At 35.1% G+C, this 6894-nt stretch overlaps 1 non-coding gene across 1 annotated transcript; it reads right to left on the bottom strand.

The window, feature by feature from the left end:
- Positions 1-6297: 6297 nt before the first annotated feature.
- On the bottom strand, positions 6298-6404 carry LOC128295705 (small nucleolar RNA R71). The gene has a single exon (XR_008286264.1). It is a non-coding gene; the product is annotated as a small nucleolar RNA R71 (small nucleolar RNA).
- Between the last annotated feature and the right edge of the window lie 490 nt (positions 6405-6894).

Below are 6894 nucleotides of genomic sequence, written 5' to 3'. Positions count from 1 at the left end.
AGACTTACCTCGGATGTTTTGAATAGTTACGGATAATCTACTCGACTGCTTTCTCCATTCCCTTATCTGATTTAGACCCCCTTTGCTCTTGAGCTTAATTAAAACAAAATAGATTTATTTAAATTACTTACTCAATTTTACTTCTTAGTAGTCACATTTGACAATCATATAAAACTCCAATACATAATATATTTTATAAAATATGTCATGAATCGATTTCATACTTATTCAATCAATATATATTCATATCCACAAACAAGGATTCATATAACTTATCATGTTTTCGTATGCATGAATTCAACCATACATCCGATTGTCACTATAAGTACATGGTACATGCATAAGACACATATACATATATTCATACCTATATATGACTATCACAAATTAATCATTTACCACATTACTTATTGCCATTTATCAACAATGCCGCACACAAATACATACATGCTCATATGCATATGATCCATTTATGATTAATATATAACCTAGTCAGCCCTAACTATGCAAACTTAACCTTCATATTCAATTCCATTTCATGACCGAATCACTTATAGATACTACCTAAGCCATCAACTACTTTAACACACAAACATTACTCAAAGATTACACTAGTTCACATTCAGCAAGTTTCACAACTACACAAGTCGAATTTTTCTATCATCTCAACTACTAATATGAACATTAAACTATATCAAACATCACCCATTTGCAAATTTTTCATTAAAACTTGAAAACAACATTCATTCTCTACAAAATTCATTTGTAGCCGTATACTCATATCATTACTAAATTCCAAAATTTTAACATGGGCTAAGTAAAGAACTTAGTGATTAACTTAAAATAAGCTACCATTTCAAAATTTATCATAATTTACTAACCTTGTTTCAAGCTTAAGATGATCGAAGGTTTTGCCCCTTTTTTTTTTCTCTTTTCAATCTGCCAAGAAGAACAAAGATGAAACTTTGTTTTCTTCACCTTTCTTTTTTTATTTTTTTTATTCATCAATATTATAAAAATTATAAAGCCATTTAGTTGCCTCAAAACTAATAAATAATACATATATATTGTCATAAACATCAACATGGTCGGCCACTATAAACAAAAAGGGACATTTGACATGCAAGTCCAAACTCTTTAAAACATGCATTAATAAACCACTTATAAATTTATCTATCACATTTCAAAATTTTCTCACATAAGTCCTATTTAATAATTTCACATACAATTGGCAAAATTACAGTATGAAACTTTCACACATGCACGTTCACATATAATAAGCATCAAATATGATGGTTAATTATTTTTACGACTCGGTTTTGTGGTCCCGAAACCACTTTTCGACTAGGGTCAAATTAGGGCTATTACAACCTAACCCCACGAGAGCACTCATAATGGCCCCACCCATCATGAAAAGAGCTCCCACATGTGCGCTCGCACGCTCGTGTGGCTGTCATTCTTGTGTGACCGGCATTTACCGTTCTACAGCTAGAGTAGTGCCAAATACACACCTGTTTATGAGAACGCACCGAAGTCCACAATCGCCAACCTTAGCACATCCTGCATTCAGTCTTAATCCCTTTTCCCCCTCCAACTCATCTGGTTCGCTCTATTTAAAGCCAGCTTCTTGTAAATTCTCATGTTAGCTTCCCGATGTGGGATTAATTTCAACCATTAGGAAAATTCCTTATTTTTTTATGACCACGTCAACCACAGAGTTCCAGTCCAACTCCACCTCCTACACAACTCAAATGGAAAAATAAATACCCCATTGCGCATCTCAAGACTTGAACCTTAGACCTCACAGTTACACAACACGCCATCTTGCCACTACACCAAGGTTCATTGTGTCATATTTTATCCTCAATTAATTATAAGGCATATGTGCTAATGTCCAAATTCCTTTAAAAGAAAAAACCAAAATAAATTGTAAGAGCCAAGACTTGAACCCAAGCTCTCTTGCAACCTTAATGACGCCACCACCACTAGACCACATGCTTCCTTGTGTCATTTATTTACCACAATAATTTATAAGGCCTTCATCCAAGCACCTAGGGTTTTATTCACTTAAAACCAAAATTTTTGCTTAAGCTTAGGTTTGAACCCAAGATTTCTCTAACACTTCTCAGGGCTATAAACCACCAAAGAAGACATTTAATTGTGCCATTTCCTTGCACAATTAAATGCTTATATACAACCTCCTTACAGACCCACACTCAAGGCCCAATACTTCTAGGCCCAAAATCGGGGCGTTATAGAAGTTCTCGATTTAGTCTCGAACCACTCCCAATGTATGTTATGGGCCTCGTAGGCTTGTAATAGGGACAATATGAATGTATATGAATTTTTTTAATTTGGATGGAAATTTATGTCTCGGTTCTACATGATTACTTGTGTGTAAGTCTGGTAATGCCTTGTACCTTATTCCGGGGTCGATTACGGGTCCTTTGAAAGGTCTTCATTTTTAACATTTTTCTTTTTTACTTGCTAAAAGATAGTTAATATTTTTGAGCTTACATAATTTGTTAAGGGTTCTAGTTGAGATTTGTAAAAGCCAGGGGTTCTAGTTTAGCCACAGAAACTAAGGGTAATGTTCTATCATAGCCTTGTAAAAAAGATAGGGATTCTAAAGGTTATACATTTCCTTGAAAGGTAATAATTCAACTGTAGTGAATTGGAAAATCCTTGGTTGAAGTATACTAAGATAGTGGAGGTAGGCAATTGGGTTGAACCACTATAAATCAAATTGCCAAAGCTAATCTCTCATTTCATTATCATTTAGAAAAGTTTGTAGAAATTCTTAAAATACCAATTCATCCCTCTCAATATTTTTGAGCCTAACAATTTCAAAATGAGTTCTAGGTGTTCGAGGGTAGTCGGGACCAAGTTCGAGTCTCAGAGGATCAAAATAGCTCAAAACATGGGAGAAACCTTTGCCTTGCCTAGTTGTATCAACTCAAGTGGGTACTTTTATTGATACAACTAGTTGCTATTATTCATTTTGGCTACTGAATTATTATTTTCGATACATTTGACTACTTGTATCGGAACAAGCTTGCTAGGGCCCAAAAATCTCACCCCAAACTTACATATTTTGACTGAAAACTATACCTTAATAAAGTCATAAGTTGTAGTATGTATAAATTATGTTCAAAACACCATTTTCACTCACATTAATAATGTTAACAAAATAGACATAATAATGAACATAAAATATTTGGCTTAATCAACAAACTAAATTACTTGGCAAGTAAGAAACTAGCTAAACACATACAAAATCTACCAAATCAAGTTCTGTATCACTCTACTTTGAACCCGATCATCGAATTTCAAGATATGAGATGCTGCCACATTCGTTACTAAAGCAACTATGTGTCATTTCAAATTCAACAAGACAAATTATACAAACAATTAAATGTTAAAGCTTTTTATTCAAATTCACGCCATAAGAGAGCTTACAAAAGCTCTCATACAAATCTGATGACAAATGAGGGATTAAAACATAAAAATAATCAAAATAGGGGGTATTGTCATGACATCAAAGGATGAATGTCACGACTCTAAATGTAGTAGCATAATGTCGCGACATCAAGTAAAGTGAGACACGACCATAAAAATAGGATCTTGATGGCGAAGTCGCAACCTTGAAGGTAGGGGGTTTAATGTTTGATTTGGTGCCCTAAGTAAAGTATATTTGTTTGTATTTTTGTAATTTTTCAAACAGGTTGGTTTAATAAAATCATTCATGAATTACATTAATACCCTTTGTATATTGTCATCAATGGTTTTTGTATGCACAACAAAATGAAAGAAAATATTAGCTTACTGGTTGTCCGATGTTTAATTAATATTAAGTGATATTACGTGGTCAAATCGTAAATTAGAAAGGCAACTTATACTAGTAGATGAACCTCAACATGTTCTTAGTCTAATCAGAAGTAAGAAAACCAAATGAAAGACTAATATGTCATCTATCAAGTCTGATTGGAGAGATGTTTTGTCTTGAACATCTGAGCGGATGACTCCCAAAACATAGAAACATAGATGTGCTAGATTGATAGTACATCAGAAATGACCTAAGTAGAATAGATCTTGGATCTGTTTATGGATTTATACTCTTATGACGTTCATAATGTAGCATACCTTAATCCTAAGTGGATGGTGGGCTATGTACGTGATAAACGCCAAATTATACATAGTTTTACCCCAAATACTTAGCATATTTATGGATGTTTACTACTAGATTTGTGGATTTTGGTGCTCTTAACCTGGTTATTTCATGTTTTATAATCAGGAGAGCACCAAGAGTCAAAAGGAGCCAAAAACGAGCTGAAAAGAGACAAAATAGACCAAATCGAGAAGTTCACACGGCCTAAGCCTTGCCATACGGGCTACTCACATACCCGTGTCCTTCGAGGGTGTCGACCAAGGCTCTCACGATTCACACGGCCTGACCATTGACTCACACAGTCGTGTGCAATTTAACGGATCGAACATGGCCTGGCAAACACGTCACACGGTCGTGGCACACGGGCGTGTCCCTTTTTCAAAGAGTTGTATTTTACACGGAAAAATGGTACTTAGGGTGGAAGAAAGCCAACCCAAAGCCTATATAAACACCCTAAGTATAACCTAGAAAGGGGGGCCTCTTCCAGAACTTTTCTGGAGTACAGAACCACACATTAAGCATTACTTGAAGGAAGCCAGATGATCCATCCCAAAAGCCGGAGCTACTCCAAGACTGAATATCTCTCTCAGAATTCTTTCAGGGGTTTTATAGTTTTCTTCATGTTTTGTTATTTTTATACTTTTAAGATGTACTCTTATTTTATTATGAACTAAACCCCTTAGATACTTAAGGGGGATAAAACTTATGATGGATCTTGTTATTATTATCTGAACTGTATGATAAATACTTGATTTGTTCTTAATTATGTGTTCTAAATGCTTGAGTTAATATTCTGAGTATTAATTCATGATTTGATGTGCTTACGCAGAGGAGGAAGAAACCCTGCCTAAGAGTAGATTTGACATAATTAAGCGGAGTTGATTGAACGCCTAGAAATAGGGTTACGAGATTTTTCCAGATTAGGGTGAAACCTAATATGGGAGTCCATAGAGTGATTTACTGCTTCCCTAGGGGTTTTAATTAAGAAAGAAATTTTGATTAATTCAACTGAGGGTTAGACGTTATTAGTCTCGAAAGGGATAATAACATAGGTTAGGGAATCTCACGGATCAAGTCAAGTGAATAAATCGTCTGGTTCAGAGTCAGATAACAAGTGAAATCTAGGTGGATTCCTCCTTGGGTGTCGTCTTTTTCAACTGCTTTTCTTCAAGTCTTTTTCCAAATTTTCTTTTTGCATTAATTAAATTAGTTAATTAGTTTAGATAATTAGTTTAATAAACAAACCCTTTTATTCTTAGGCTAGATAATAAAAACATAGTTATTACTAGTACTTTTGGTTCCCTTGGGTATGATATCCTGGTCTTGCCATTACTATACTATTGTTTGATAGGTGCGCTTGCCTTTTCATCGTGATAATAGTTAGTCTAGGTTTGGTCTTCATTATAAATATTTATGACTCGCTACGAATCACGCGATCAAGTTTTTGGCGCCGTTGCCAGGGAATTAAAATTTTAGGAACGCTAAATTTTTATTACTTTAGACATTTGTTTTTTCTTGCAATTCAATTTTAGTTTATTATTATTATTATTTATTAATTTACTTATTTTTTTCTCTTGGCAGGTTTTTATAGTTTATGACTAGAAGAAACCCGTTAGGACCATTACTTTTTGACGAAGAAATCGATTGCACAGTTCGTAGAAATCAAAGAGAAATAAGGCGTAGCTTACGATACACACGAGATGGCTGAAAACCAAGGCAATCAGCTATCTCCTGCAATTGCGGCTAATCAAAATCCTGTTCCACGTACTATGTATGATTATGCTAAACCTTCTTTAACAGAAACTGAATCTAGCATAGTCAGACCTGCTGTAGCTGCAAATGCTTTTGAATTAAAACCTAACACTATTCAGATGATACAGCAGTTTGTTCAGTTTGATGGTTTGTAGGATGAAGATCCCAACACTCACTTAGCGAACTTTTTGGAATTTTGCAATACATTTAAAATCAATGGCGTTTCTGATGATGCCATACGTCTTTGGTTGTTTCCCTTTTCATGGAGAAACAAAGCTAAACAGTGGTTGAACTCGTTACCATGAGGGTCTATCACTACTTGGGAATAAATGACCGAGAAATTTTTACTAAAATATTTTACGCCGACTAAAACAGCTAAATTATGTAATGATATCTCTTCTTTTGTGCAGATGGATTTAGAAACACTTTACGATGCATGGGAGAGATACAAGGACTTACTGAGAAGGTGTCATTACCATGGGTTACCGCTTTGGCTTCAAGTACAAACATTCCACAATGGCCTGAATGCCTCGACTCGGCAAATGGTTGATGCAGCTGCTGGCGGAACCATCAACAATAAAACACTGAAAGATGCCTATGAATTTATAGAAGAGATGTCACTGAATAACTATCAGTGGCAAGTTATAAGGACAAAGCCAACGAAAACAATCGGCGTTTATAACATCGATTCAGTCACCATGCTCTCTAATCAGGTAGAACTTCTCAATAAAAAGATTGACGATTTACTTGGTTCTACGCAGGTACATCCAGTAATAAGGTGTGACTCAAGTAGCAGAGGTGTGCATACAGAATACCAATCCTTCAATCCTTCAATCCTACAACTGAAGAAGAACAAGTTAACTATATGGGTAACAATAACTTCAGATCTCAAAATAACCCCTACAGTAATACTTATAATGCAGGTTGGAGTAACCACCCAAATTTCTCCTGGGGTGGTCAAGGGAATCAAAAGC

The sequence above is a fragment of the Gossypium arboreum genome, chromosome 7, assembly GCF_025698485.1.
Source record: "Gossypium arboreum isolate Shixiya-1 chromosome 7, ASM2569848v2, whole genome shotgun sequence".
In the NCBI taxonomy this organism is placed as follows: domain Eukaryota; kingdom Viridiplantae; phylum Streptophyta; class Magnoliopsida; order Malvales; family Malvaceae; genus Gossypium; species Gossypium arboreum.
The sequence above is the reverse complement of the archived record's forward strand: the minus strand, read 5'-3'. Positions and strand labels throughout refer to the sequence as shown.